Below are 16,149 nucleotides of genomic sequence, written 5' to 3'. Positions count from 1 at the left end.
TTATTTGCATTTGAAATCAATGATTGATGCTTCCAAATATACCTCCTGTTCGGTTCTGGGCGCCTATTACCCGAGGTAAGAAAAATACCATTTTTAAAAGACCGATTTTGTGAGAGATTTTCATTTTCAGGTAATAGGCGCCCAGCATTGAACAGGAGGTATATTTCGAAGCATCATTGATTTCAAATGCAAATAACTCAGTGAATACTTAACCGATTTTTATAAATTTTACGGAAATGGTTAGGGGGAATTTAGAAGTTTCAATATAAACTGGAAAAAAGTAAATAAAACGACGTTGCATATATTCGTAATATTTAAACGTTACCTAAGATTTTTTTAATTTATTATTATCATAGATACTTGAAACTTGGTATACTACTTAAGGTATTGACTATACCACGAAGGGCAAAAACATTTTTGTGGAAAGTAGTACCAAAATTTTCTAAAAAGCTATAAATATTATATTACAATTCAACTGCTAGCGAAAGAAATCTGAATCTTTCTATTAAGCTTTAACTATTACAAATAGAATGCTAAGCTTAAACATAGGCAATGTTTCGATGAAATCGGTAACACTTATCGAGTATTATCGTGCACAACAGGCGGCCAGAAGGAATATTTTTACCATTTAATATAATTAACAATACTGATATTTATTTGCCTTCAACCCCACTGGAAATATATTATACTGTCGCGAATTCCGATGTAATGAATAATGGACGAGATTTTCATATAGAGAATATACTGAAAATTCTTTCCAGTGAGGATTTTGTAACACGCAACGTCCATAAATAATAAATTTCGACTACTTTTAATGGAAATCTTAACTATAAATGCAAAACTCTGATAAAAGCAATATGTAAATGTAATTGTAAAAAAATTGTGTACTGTGCAAAACATTATTTCGTACATGGATACACAAGTCCTTAAACGTACAACATATTTGCCATTAGCATTAAACTACCGGCAGGAAAAAGTTAAAAACAACTATTATGGTACTATTTGCATCAGGAGGATCGAGAAAATAGTACACTTTCAGAAAATATAAAAATTAGTAAGTAATGCTCGATTTGGTATTATTAAACCTATGTTCAATATAAATCCTGACTAAGCTGACTCTTGCAAGATGTAGGACCAATCATTATTATTTTTTGGTGCATACTTATAAATTCATAAATCCATATTAAGTTATATTGTGTAGTTAAATTAAAGTTTATTTATATTAACTGTAACATTTATTGTGGTTTTGGAAAGATCCGCTAACGAAGTAGTGGGCATATGCTAGTGCGTATATATTATATCATGTTAAAAAGACACAAAACCCCAAAATGAATACAAAATAATATTTTGAAACAATTCAACCCCAAATCTTTATATATGCAAATAAAAGAAAACGTAGACGCCAACTACATTCAAAATAAACTCTATTGTGTAATAAAACTTCAGAATTCCCTCTAACCATTGCTGTAAATTTTATGAAAATCGGTTGAGTAGTTGCTTAGTTATTTGCATTTCAATTCATCGATGCTACGAAATACACTTCCTTTCCGATTCTGGGCGCCTATTACCTGAAAATGAAAATATCTCAAAAATCGGCACAATTTTTCTCAACGTCTGACGGTTGTTTGTAAAGAAAATCATAGCATACTTTGTGGGCAAAAGCAAGTCAGGACAAAAACAATTGTTTGATATATGTAGAATTGTTTGTAAATTATGTACGTATGTTATGTAAAATACATTTACATACACATGCACACAATGTAGCTGTTGTAAAGAAAACTTTCCATTTAGCCAGTTAAGTAAGTAAGTAAGTTAAAATATTACGCTGTTTTTACAGAAAACTGCGAGCTGAGAGTCTGGAATTTGGAACATTCATTTTTTAAACATAGCCGCCATATAAATAGATGGTTCCGTCCGATTTAAAGAATTTGAAATACCCACCAAGCTTAGGCTATTTCGCCATTTTCAAAATAAACGACTTCAGAATAAAACTCCAGAATTCCCTCTAACCATTGATGTAAATTTTATGAAATTAGGTTAAGTAGTTGCTGAGTTATTTGCATTTCAATTCAACGATACACCGAAATATACTTCCTATTCGATTCTGGGAGCCTATTACCTAAAAATGAAAATCCGTCAAAAAACGATCTTTTAAAAAAGATAAAATGTCTGACGGATCATAGCACACTTGTAGGACAAAAACAATTCATGGTCCGATTTCTTGTTCCTTGATATGTAGGTATGTAGAATTGTTTGTGAATTATGTACGTACGTAATGTAAAATACATTTACTTACACATACACACAATGTAGCTGTTATGAAGAAAACTTTTCATTTTTACAAAATCGATTTTTGTGGGATTTGTCATTTGTAGGTAATAGTATATTTCGGAGAATGGAAGAATTCGAATTTGAATATCTCAGGAACTACTTACTCAATTTAAAAAAATATGCAGCAATGGTTAAGGGAATTCTAAAGTTTTCTGGCATGCTAGTATATGCCCGTTACTTCGTTGGTGAATGTGGGAAATATTTCTTTTCACAGAAAACTGCAACCTGAGTGTGCAACCGCCATATAAATGGTCCCGAGCTATTTAGAGTTTTTTGGAATGCCTACGAAATTGAAGCTATTTCGCCACATTTTCAAAAATTTTCGGCCGGTATTATTTAAATTTTTACTAAAATTAAAACATATTTCTTATCTTAAAAGATATTTTTTAATTAATATTTTATTTTTCATTTCAGGTGTGGTTGTATTATGCTCGGATTTCCATATGATGATAATACAAAATGATTATTAATTTATTATATATATATATATATATATATTGAATGTATGTGTATATTTTTTACAAAGAATATTTAATAAAAATTAAAAAAAAACACGAATAAAAATATTGTTTGTTTTTATTTACGAATACACTTACGGTAAGTAGACATGCCCCTATGCGTCCGACATACATTTGTGTGATGACGTCACAATTTTTTTCACCGGGTTTTGTGTATTTTTGGGCAAATTTCACAAAAATACCAGGCGTGCAGAAATAAATAGAAAGTAGCCCGCCAAAAATTAAAAAAAAAATTAGAAAAAATTGCATCTGGCAACGCCGTACTGAAAAAATACAAAATCTATAGCATACTTTCAGGCGCTCGATTTTTTTTCGCGGGTGGTGCCAGATGCATTTTTTATTTAAGTTTTTTTGGCGGGCTACTTTGTATTTATTTCTGGACGCCTGGTATTTTTGGGAAATTTGCCGAAAAAATGCACAAAACCAGGTGAAAGAAAAATTGTGACGTCATAAGATATTTTTGGATATATTTTTTTCGAAAAGAGTTGTCAGATCAAAATTTTTAGTTTTTGGCAAGGTGTTGCCAGATCAAAAAATTGTACTTTTTAGAACGTGCTATTTTTCTGGGAGCCTGGTTTTTTTTGTGAAATTTGCCCAAAAATGCACAAATTTATGTGAGAACCCCCACTAACTGATTTTTCGAACATCCATTAAGAAATAAAAAAGTGTTTAATATTTGTGTTTTTTTTTTTAATCTGTTTATTCGTTTTTTTTTAATAAACAATAATTGTAGTACATAAAGAAAAGAGTGAACTACATTACTTCTTACAAAATATTAGTTACTACAATAGTATTGGTTGTGTACATGATGAATGAAGTCAGTCTTGAAGTTTGGAGTGGGCATTGCTTTTCGTAAATGGCTCAAACATACAAGGCATCCAAACAGGTAGTTAGTAAAATAAACTAATTAACAAAATGTGGGCTTTCAGCTTCCTAACATGTATCAGCATTGAAATTCGGAACACAATTTTGGGGGCTCATATCAGGAAATAGATTTCCAAAAATACAACATAGCTGCTTTGGTGTCCTTGAAGTAAGAGGAATTATATAACTGCTCTAGAATCCTTAAAGGGACGTTTCTAGAAAAACGATGACTGCTCCAATTTTTCCTCGAAATTTGTACTTGAAGAAATATTGAAAAAATCTGCGACTAAAGAAATGTGTAAAAAATCGTCAATTGAAAAAATATTAGAGAAATGTTTAATGCAACCAAGAGGCTTGGAATTTTTAAAGAATATTTTTATTAAGACCAATAAGAGGTGTGGATTTTTAAGGAATATTTTTGAAGTGGACTGTAAGAGGCGTGAATTTCTTTAAATAATATTTTTTCAAAGACTATTCGAGGATTTTTAAACGAATATTTTGGAAGTGGACAATAAGAGGCGTGCATTTTTAAAAGAATATTTTGGAAATATGTTAAGGAATATTATCTGTATCTGTTAAGGAATATTTTCCAAAGACTAAAAGAGGCGTGGATATCTTAAATAATATTTTTTCAAGGACAATAAAAGGCGTAGATTTTTAAAGGATATTTTTCAAAGACCATTAGAGGCGTGGATTTTTTAAAGTATATTTTTTCTAGGACGATAAGAGTCGTGGATTATTTATAGAATACTTTTCCAAGGACTATAAGAGGCGTGATTTATTTATAGAATACTTTTCCAAGGACTATAAGAGGCTTGGATTCGTTAAGGAATATTTTCAAGGACTAGAAAAGCCTTGGATCTGTTAAGGAATATTTTTCATGGGCTAGAAGAGGAGTGGATTTGTTAGGAAATATTTTTAAAGGACTAGAAGAGGCGAGGATCAATTAAGGAATATTTTTCAAGGACTAGAAGAGGCGAGGATCACTTAAGGAATATTTTTCAATGACCAAAAAAGAGGTGGATCTGTTAGGAAATATTTTTCAAGGACTAAAAGAGGCGTTGATTATTTGAAGAATATTTTTTCAAGGACTATAAGATGCGTGGATTATTTATAGAATACTTTTCCATGGATTTGTTAAGGAATATTTTTCAAGGACTAGAAGAGCCTTGGATCTGTTAAGGAATATTTTTAATGGGCTAGAAGAGGAATGGATTTGTTAGGGAATATTTTTAAAGGACTAGAAGAGGCGTGGATCACTTAAGGAATATTTTTCAAGGACTAAAATAGAGGTGGATCTGTTAGGAAATATTTTTCAAGGACTAGAAGACGCGTTGATTTGTTAAGGAATATTTTTCAAGGTTTAGAAGAGGCGTGGATCTGTTGAGGACTAGAACAGGCTTCGATTTTTCAAGGACTATAAGAGTCGTGGATTATTTGAAGAATATTTTTTCAAGAACTATAAGAGGCGTGGATTTTTGAAGAATATTTTTTCAAGGACTATAAGAGGCGTGGATTATTTGAAGAATATTTTTTCAAGGACTATAAGATGCGTGGATTATTTATAGAATACTTTTCCATGGATTTGTTAAGGAATATTTTTCAAGGACTAGAAGAGCCTTGGATCTGTTAAGGAATATTTTTCATGGGCTAGAAGAGGAGTGTATTTGTTAAGGAATATTTTTAAAGGACTAGAAGAGGCGAGGATCAGTTAAGGAATATTTTTCAGGGACTAAAAGAGAGGAGGATGTGTTAGGGAATATTTTTCAAGGACTAGAAGAGGCGTTGATTTGATAAGGAATATTTTTCAAGGTTTAGAAGAGGCGTGGATCTGTTAAGGACTATAAGAGGCTTCGATTTTTCAAGGACTAGAAAAGGCGTGGATTCTTTAAAGAATATTTTTTCTATGACTATAAGAGGCGAGGATATATTCGAAGATGGGACCCAGCGGGCTATTCCGTCTTGTGTCTCCCACAAAATGAAATATTCCATACATTAAACATTGCTGTAAATTTTATGAAAATCGGTTAAGTAGTTGCAGAGTTATTTACATTTTAATTCAACGTTGCTCCGAAATATACTTCCTATTCAATTCTGGGCGCCTATTACCCGAAAATGAAAATCACTCAAAAATCGGCCTTTTAACGAAGGCACAATTTTTTATAACGTCCGACGGTTATTTGTAATGAAAATCATAGCATACTTGTAGGACAAAAACAATTCATGGTCCGATTTCTGGTTGCTTGATATGTAGGTACCAATGTAGCTGTTTTAAAGAAAACTTTCCATTTTTACAAGATCGATTTTTGTGGTGTTTTTCATTTTTAGGTAATAGGCGCCCAGCACCGAACAGTAAGTATATTTCGTTGCATGGTATAATTCAAATTCGAATAACTCAGGAAATACTTAACCGATTTTTATAAAATTTGCAGCAATGGTTAGAGGGAATTCTAGAGTTTTCTTACAGACTAGAAAATGTCCGTTACTTCCTTAGCGAATGTGGATATTGTTAAATATGTGTTAAAATATTATGTTGTTTTTACAGAAAAATGCAACATAAGTGTCTGGAATTTGGAAAATTATTTTTTAATACGCACCCATTATGTAACTAATTGGTACCGGCAGATTTAAGGAATTTGAAATGCCCACCAAAATTTGTTCGGTTGATATTATTCAAAAGTTTGCTTAAAATTGATGCACATTTCTTATTTAATAAATATCATTTTTAAATTTATATTTTACTTTTCAATTCAGGTTATTGTGGATTGTACAATGCTCGGACTTCAAGGACTTTATTTCAAGGACAATAAATGGCGTAGTTTTTTTAAAGGAATTTTTTTAAAGACGATTAGACTCGTGGCTTTTTTAAAGAACATGTTTCAAGGACTTTAAGTGACGTGGATTTTTAAGAACTACAGGAGGCGTGGATTTTTTAAAGAATATTTTTTCTATGAGGCTAGGATTGTTTCAGAGTTAGTTTTTCAAGGACTAGAAGAGGTGTGGACTTTTCAAAGAATATTTTTGTCAAGGGCTATAAGCCCTACACCCGAACAATGATCCTAACTCAAAATTTTCAAGATCTCAGCATCATCGATTCACCGTATTCCAAATATACTAAAAAATAGTAACAAATTTAGAACATTCGCAAATTATAAATTGTTCCACATTTAGTACTTTTTGGCCGTTCTAGTACGAATTTCCACAAAACCCAGCCTTATCTGAAAACTTTGGACCGAGATTGACCCTCACAACACATTTTAAGATTCAAGTTTCAGCCGTTTCGTATGGGCGTACATATCCGTTACCTTAAATATTACGAATTTCCACAACATCATTTTATGTACTTTTTTCCAGTTCGTAATGAAACTTCAGAAGTCCCTCTAACCATTTCCGTAAAATTTCTAAAAATCTGTTAAGTATTCGCTGAGTTATTCGAATTTGAAGTCCATGATGCTTCAATCTACACCTACTGTTCGATGAAAATCTCTCACAAAATCGATCTTTTAAAAATTGTATTCATTTTTGAGAGATTTTAATTTCTGGGTAATAGGCGCCCAGAACCGAACAGGAGGTACATTTTGAAGCATCATTGATTTCAAATGCAAATAACTCAGCGAATACTTAACCGATTTTTATAAAATTTGCACCAATGTTTAGGGAAAATTGTGCAGTTTACACATAGATATTATAAATATATTTGAATATAAAGGATGATTTTGAGGAGCTATAGGAATGAAAAAACCCATAAAATGCATTATATCTTTATTTAAAATCGATAGAACGGTCCATATAATTTAATGTTTGATAATTATCTGTGATTTTTTCGACATGCAGTGGTAGTTTTTGCAATACTTACGGTTGAGCTTCACTCCAAAATCGTTATATATAACTCCATAAAAGTTATAGACAATGGAAGTCATCTCTGAGGAAAAAAAAACAGTAAGGAAAGAAGAGAAGGTGGACGTAGCCCGGCTATATGATATACAAGAGATGTTCCTACGATTTTCGTCTACACTGCTGTGCTGACATATAATAAATTAAAAAATCGTCGGTAACGTTTAAATATCACGATATTCCTTCCACAACATGACTTATGTAATGTTTCCAGTTTGGAGTGAAGCTTCTAAATTCCCTCTAACCATTTCTGTAAAATTTATAAAAATCGGTTAAGTACTCGCGGAGTTATTTGTATTTGAAGTCCATGATGCTTCAACCAACACCTACTGTTTGATGCTGGGCGCCTAAAACTTAAAAATGAAAATCTCTCAGAAAATCCGTTTTTTAAAAATGGTATTTTTCCGACTACTTTTAAAATACCATTTTTGAGAGATTTTCATTTTTTGGGTAATAGGCGCCCAGAACCGAACAGGAGGTACATTTCGAAGCAGCATTGCTTTCAAATACAAATAACACAGCGAATACTTAACCGATTTTTATAAAATTTGCACCAATGTTTAGGGGAAATTCTAAAGTTTTATTTTACACATTGATATTATAAATAAATTTGTATAAAGGGTGATTTTTAAGAGCTATAGGAAGGAAACCCATTAAGAAAGAAACAATATGGAAAGAAATGAAGGTGGACCAACCGACTATATGTTCTTACAATTTTCGGATGCACTGCTGTGCGGTCATATAATAAATTAACAGAACGTCGGTAACTTTTAAATATTACGAATTTCCACAACATCATTTCGTAATGAAACTTCAGATTCCCTCTAACCATTTCCGTAAAATTTATAAAAATCGGTTAAGTATTCGCTGAGTTATTTGTATTTGAAGTCCATGATGCTTCATCTACACCTACTCTTCGAAGATGGGCGCCTATTACCTAAAAAAGAAAATCTCTCACAAAATCGATATTTTAAAAATGGTATTTTTTTTTGACTAGCTACTATATGTAGGTATGTAATGTAAGTAGGGCTATATCACATTCATACATGCATATGTGCATAAATAACAAGAATACATACATAGCTCTCAAGTATTCATACAAAATTGGCCCACGAACTATTTTTTTACCTAAAAGTATGCTACGATTTTTCTTGCCTAGCAGCAGAAAATTTTTTCGATTTTTTGAGGTCCACTTTTTTGAGAGATTTTCATTATTGGGTAATAGGCGCCCAGAACCGAACAGGAGGTACATTTTGAAGCATCATTGATTTCAAATGCCAATAACTCTGCGAATACTTAACCGATTTCTATAAAATTTGCACCCATGTTTAGGGGGAATTCTAGAGTTTTATTACACATTGATATTAAAAATATATTTATATAAGGGGTGATTTTAAGGAGCTATCAGAATGAAAAAATACTTATATAATTCTTGATATCTTTATTTATAATCTTTATTTATTTTAAATCGATATATAATTCTTGATATCTTTATTTAAAATCGATAGAACGGTTCATATAATTTAATGTTTGATAATTATCTGTGATTTTTTCGGCATGCAGTGGTAGTTTTTGCAATACTTACGGTTGAGCTTCACTCCAAAATCGTTATATATAACTCCAAAATAGTTATAGCCAATGGAAGTCATCTCTGAGGAAAAAAACAATAAGGAAAGAAGAGAAGGTGAACGTACCCCGACTATATGATATACAAGTGATGTTCCTACGATTTGCGTCTACACTGCTGTCTGACATATAATAAATTAAAAAATCGTTTCTCTAACCATTTCTGTAAAATTTACAAAAATCGGTTAAGTATTCGCTGAGTTATTTGTATTTGAAGACCATGATGCTTGAATCTACACTTACTGTTCGAATAACAATAATACATACATACGTGTATATATACAAATTTGGTCCCCGAACTTTCTTGACCTAAAAGTATGCTACGATTTTCCTTGCACAGCAGCAGAAATATTTTTTTTTCCGATTTTAGAAGACCACTTTTTTGAGAGATTTTAATTTTTGGGTAATAGGCGCCCAGAACCGAACAGGAGGTACATTTCTAAGCAGCATTGCTTTCAAATGCAAATAACTCAGCGAATACTCAACCGATTTTTATAAAATTTGCACAAATGTTTAGGGGAAATTCTAGACTTTTATTACATATTTATAATATAAATATATTTATATAATGAAAAAAATTAAAAAATTAAAAAACCATATAATTCTTGATATCTTTATTTAAAATCGATAGAACGGTCCATATCATTTAATGTTTGAAAATTATTTGTGACTTTTTGTGCATGCATTGGTAGTTTTTGCACTGCTTTGAAACATGTTTTTTTCACGGCACGGACAACCTACATATAACATAGCCCCCATATAAAGACTCCGATTGATTTATGTAATTTGAATGCACTCCGTGTAGTGAATGGTATTAAAAGATCCGTTCATATATATTTGAATTTTTTTAATATTAATAAAATATGAAAATTGATTCAAAAATAATTTAATATAAAGATTTTCAAATATGAAAATTTGAAAACTTCACATATATTTGATTTGTATTTAGCCAAAATATAATTTCGCGTTCTAGAATTCTATTACAAAAATTACGCTACTTGAATATGTATCTCTAACTCAAATATATTTCCCCTCATTGGATATATATACCCTTCACAACACTGTGGTAAGGGTATTATGTCTTTGTGCATATGTTTGTAACAGGTAAAAGGAAACGATATAGACATGGTTCCTTTTGAGAATATGCATAGAATCACTTTCTGAGTCGATTTACGCATGTCCGTCCGTCCGTCCGTCCATGTATGCTGAGTCGATTTACGCATGTCTGTCCGTCTATGTATTTTTGTGAACAAAGTACAGGTCGCTTTTATGATCCGATTTGGATGAAATTTGGCATTTGGCCCAAGGACGAACCCTATTTAAAGTGGGGAAAATCGGTTCAAATTTAGATATAGCTCCAATAAATATTTTCGTCCGATTTAATATAAATGGTGCACCAAAGTGCCTAAATATCCTTCCATGTGCACGAAATTTGGCACAACGTACTGAATTAAGCCTAGAATGATGTGTGCTAAGTTTCGTGAAATCTCTCAATTTCTCAATTTGTACGAAATTTGGCACAACGTAATGAATTAGGTCTAGAATGATGCGTGCAAAGTTTCGTGAAAATCGGTTCAGAATTAGATATAGCTCCCATATATATTTTAATCCGATTTAAGGTAAATGGTGTACCAAAGTCCCTAAATATTTTTCGATTTGCTCGAAATTTGGCACAACGTACTGAATTAAGAATAGAATGATGTGTGCTAAGTTTCTAGAAATTCGGTTCAGATTTAGATATAGCTTCTATATCTGACAAAATGAAAAATTATGTATCGGTTGCAGAATGACATGTTTATGGATCCAATTTAATTTTACTGGCCCTTTAAAAATGCGACGTCTATTAGGATTCATCTGTTGAATATACCCAGTGGTGAAGGGTGTCATATAGTCGACCCGTCCGACTTTACTACTTTTCTTACTTGTTTTAAATTATTGTTTTAAAAAACTAAAAATAAATAAAAAACAAAAAAATATAAGGTAAATGTACACCAAAGTCCCTAAATATTTTTCGATTTTCACGAAATTTGGCACAACGTACTGAATTAAGCCTAGAATGATGTGTGCTAAGTTTCGTGAAATTCGTTTCAGATTTAGATATAGCTTCTATATCTGACAAAATAATTTGAATTAAAATTTACCCCTGACAGACGAGAATTTCTGCATTTATGAACCAGTTTTTGGTTTCAAAACTATTATTTGTCTGTGTGTAGGAAGAAAATATTGACATTTCTTTACAATATTTTTTAGGATTACATCTTTTTGAAATTGATACATGGCAGGAAGGAACTAACAGCTATAATGAAATAAAACAGCTCCAAATTTGAAGAAATGTTGAATTTTGCAAATTAAACGTAAACAAATTTGACAACAATCAATTTATTTTCTACAGCATTGCATACTGAAATTGCTTAATTCAATATAAATTCAGTTTGATTTTGTGCATTAACAACACATGTACATGTTAATTTGAATTAAGGCTAAATTATTGTTTTAAAAAAAAAAACTAAAAATAAATAAAAAACAAAAAAATATTTGCGTTTTGATTTTTAAGTTCTTTTTATTATTATAAGTATTATTATTGTTACAAAAAAATATTTAACTTAAAATAAGAACATATAAAAATTTTATATAAAATCTTAAAATTATTAACTAAACTAAAATATAAAATGATGAAATACAAAGATAAAATTTGGCAAATGTGTTTTCGATTTTGGAAAATTATTAATTAATATTTGGCAAATTAAATTAAGAAACGAAATTTTTTATATAAATAAGTTATGGAAAAACTATTAAATTTAAAATTCATAAAAACACAAATTTGGCAAATATTAAAAAAAAAAATAATTCCCAATTTTTTTTTTTTGATTTCTATAGAAAACTTACCATCTCTAATTTTTTTTTTGGGAATTGGCCAAAATATAATTTCCAATTTTCTTTTTTTTCTTATTGAATATTTCACTTTATTTAGATTTTTATTTTCAGTTTTTTGTGTTTTTGTTTGGTATGGGTTTTATTTTCAATTATTATTTATTTATTATTTATCTTGACATACGTTTTTGTTTTATAGTTTTGTTGTATGTTTTTTTTTTTTTTTTGATTATATTTGATTACGTAAACAAAATTATGTCTATACTTAAGAAATATATTTTTTAGTTTTCATTTTTTATTTCAGTTAGTTCTTAAAGAATTCGAATTTTTTTGTGTTCTTGTTGTATCTTAAAAAACTAAATTTGTTACTAAACATTAATTAATAAAAAAGAAAAATTCTTCTTTTTATTTTGGTTTATGGTAATCCTTGCACAGTTATATTTCCTTTTTTTATTATTCAATCATCATCTGATCATAATTTACTAAATATTACAATTTTTATTATTATTTTATTTATATATACAACATACATACGAATGTGTTTTTGTTTTGTTTATTTATTTATATTTTACTTAAATTTTAATTATTTTTATTTTTTTCATGTCGTTTGGTTTGTTTGCTTTGCTTTTTGATTTATTTATTTTTTTTAGATTTTTTTAAATTATTTATTTGTATTTATTTAGTATTTTGTTTTCTTAGTTGTGTATGTATGTGTGTTTGTGGGAGTGTATATTTGTTTGATTTTAATATTTATTTATTTATTTTTTGTTTTGTTGTAAGTTAACAAGAAACACTTAAAATTTAGTTTGTTGATTTTAAACATTTGTTTTTCTGTTCAAAACTATTAAATTCTAAATAATATTTTTTTTTATTCTTTATTAATAATAATAATTTTTTTGTCAATAGTTAGAAGTGACAATTATGTCGTTTTATGTTATTTGTGTATTTTATTAGTAATTTATTTAGTCTATAACTGTATGGTTTATGTATGAGTAAATACAGGGTGTGGCAAAAATGAAACAAGTGAATTTGTAGTTTAAATAATTTCTATATAATAAAAATATTTTTGAAAAAAATCCATTTTTGAAAATAATTTCTTAAGATTTTTTTAATTTTATTTCCATTTTTGGAACACCCTGTATATATATATTTAGTATGTATGAAATACTTAAATTACCTATATATTTGGTTTAAATCTCATTCACTTTTATTGATATTGAAATACCAAAATTTCGTTTATTTTATTTTTATATTATTCTAATTTTGTTTTCAATATTTTCCTCTTTTATGTATTTATGGCCTTCTAAATTTCTATATTTTCGGTATTTTCATCATTCATCATATTAACCTAAAATTTGTTTATAGACGTCGTGTTTTTTTTCTTCTTTTCAGTACTAGAGTTGAGTTTAGTTAAATCGTCGTCATTCTAAATTCGTTATTTACACATTTTTATATAACTTTGTACAGATTTTCTTTGGGTTTTTAGTATTTAAATTTATTTTTATATTTTCCTTTTCCTTCAAAACATTTATAAACTTGTGGCTAAGAACAATTTTTGGATCATTTAAATCTCAATATTACATTACTAATAATTTTGTTTTTTTTTCATTTTTTAACATTATTTACATTTAATTTTATTCACTAATTTTCAAAAATCGACCACCGATTTTCTGAATAATTCGATTTTTGTATTTTGTTATTATTTTAATTCTTTGGTAAGTATTTTGAAGTATGGTTTAAAAATAAAAAAGATGATGACCAATAACATGATTAGCATTACATGGCTAAATATATTTATATAGATACACTTTTTAAGTGGCCAACATTTTTTTAATTGGCTTTTTATTCTTCTTTGATTTTTTTATAAAACTTAAATTTGTAATAGGATTTTAGTTTTAACTTCAGTTAAATAGTGTTTTGTGAAATTTTCTTAGAAATATATATGAAGGCATATGTAAATGTTTTAAATAAAAAAAATAAGTACAATATTAATTTAATAAGGTATGTAATGACAAAAAAAATTAATTCAAGCCAAAAGGAAAAAAATATGTGACCATTGGGGAGTATCATGTTTGTTTTTGCCCAAAATGCTTGTCAATTTTGCTCATGAGTTTACAAATATTCAATCTAAATATGTCTTTCTTAGTCAAAATTAAAACTAAATATGTTGCATATTTTTAGGCCTTGAGGTCAAAGTAAAAACGCCCAACGTTTTTACAGTTGGCACTGTGGAACGTAAGGCGAATCTATCAGTTACTAAATCCCAATAGGGTTACCTTATTACAAAGATACGGCAGAACGCCAAACGACTGATGAAAGCAGAACATATGGTAACAAGATGTTTTAAAGTACTTTTTCGGCAGTTTAGAACAATATAAAAATAACACCAACTCAATAGGGCTTTTCCGCGACGAATTAAAATTTTAAAAGTGAAATAAATGAGTTTTTACAGTTTACGCTTAAGGGAACCCCCCCCCCCCCCCCCCCCCCCCCCATTCACGATTTTAATTTTTCAAGATTTTCAATGGGCTGGTAAATCAATACCAATGCTTGTTAAGGTTTGCAACTTTACACATATATAATTGAAGATTTAAAATAGAAGAAAAATAATTTACAAACAATTTTTGTTAATGTTTTGTTGTTGTTTTTTGTAATTAAAGAGAAGTCCTTATTTTTGATGGCGGGCATGATAACTCCTCACTGGAACATAGGAATCCGAAAATTCCAACGGTGCTTGAAAGAGTACATGTCTGCCTCGCGTATGAACTAGGATTATTGACTTCGCTCTAAAATTAACAAAATGGTGAACCCTTGAAAAAATATTTTTGGAAAATCTCCGATTTTTTACCAAAACCCAAGTTAAAAAATAAGGAAGATCTTCACCGATTGGCTTTATCCTAGTTCATACGATAGCTATACACTCACAGAGAAACGTGTAAAAATTTGAAATCGATTGGGTTATTAGTTTTTGAGTTATCGTGCCCGCCATTCGCAAAAAAATGTTTAGAGAAAAACGCGTTTAAAGTTTGGGACCCTTTAGCCGTCACTTGATGCTGACACAATAAATCGGCTATATCTTCAAGAGTTGTTGAGATTTTCATTTGAAATTTTGTAGGGACATTCTTTAATTAGTGTAGATTCGAATTATATCAACAAAATTTTTGACCCCGAGAATGGGGGGGTCCCCTTAATACTTTTTGGTAGTAAATTAAGAGTGCCATCAATGATAAAAAATTGAGAACCTCCAGTTTTCATCTTTTGAGATTAAAGCCATGGAAGAACGGCCACTCACGCGATTTAAAACAACATGACTTTAGACATCATGCTAATAATGGAAACATTTCTGCGATTTGAGTCAAAATTTTTATGACATAAATAAGAATTATTATTGGACTTAAAATTTGTCAAAATTCCCATAATTTCCTGTATTTTTTTGAGAACTACCTCACATTCGAACCCATATTTCAGTTGGGCGCCATATTATAATTCACTGTGAATTTAAGATAAGCTATTATTTACCCCAAGGTCACTATAAATATTGCGATTCAAAAATCTAACTCACATCGCATACAAATTAACAATATCTACTACTAAAATAATGATTCTCTCACATGCACATATCTTGCTTTATGAGGAGATTTTATTATTACAATCGTCTAAATATGGTATAAAAATCGCATTTAGGGTTCTGAGAATTCATTACATCCATAAAAAAATCATTCTTTGGTGCGCATTTTGGTCCGAAACTGTAATTGGATTTTACTTCTTCGAAAACGATGATGAAAGACTGTGACCGTCAAATTTGTAGCGTTATGGTCTATGTAACTATTTTTTGCCTGCTATTGAAGAATAGAACTTGGATAATATGGTTTGGTTTCAACAAGCCTTACTACTACATGGCACACAACTCGAGTGAATATGGATTTTTTGCAAGAGATATTTCCTGGCCGCTTAATTTCTCGTCGTGGTGATATTCATGTTTTCACAAAAACTGGCCACCAAAAACATGAAATTTGACACCATTCGATTTTTTTATAGAGCTACG

This window comes from Musca vetustissima, unplaced genomic scaffold (assembly GCF_032173495.1).
Source record: "Musca vetustissima isolate MV318-11 ecotype Yass unplaced genomic scaffold, APGP_CSIRO_Mvet_v1 utg17624, whole genome shotgun sequence".
In the NCBI taxonomy this organism is placed as follows: Eukaryota; Metazoa; Arthropoda; class Insecta; order Diptera; family Muscidae; genus Musca; species Musca vetustissima.
The sequence above is the reverse complement of the archived record's forward strand: the minus strand, read 5'-3'. Positions refer to the sequence as shown.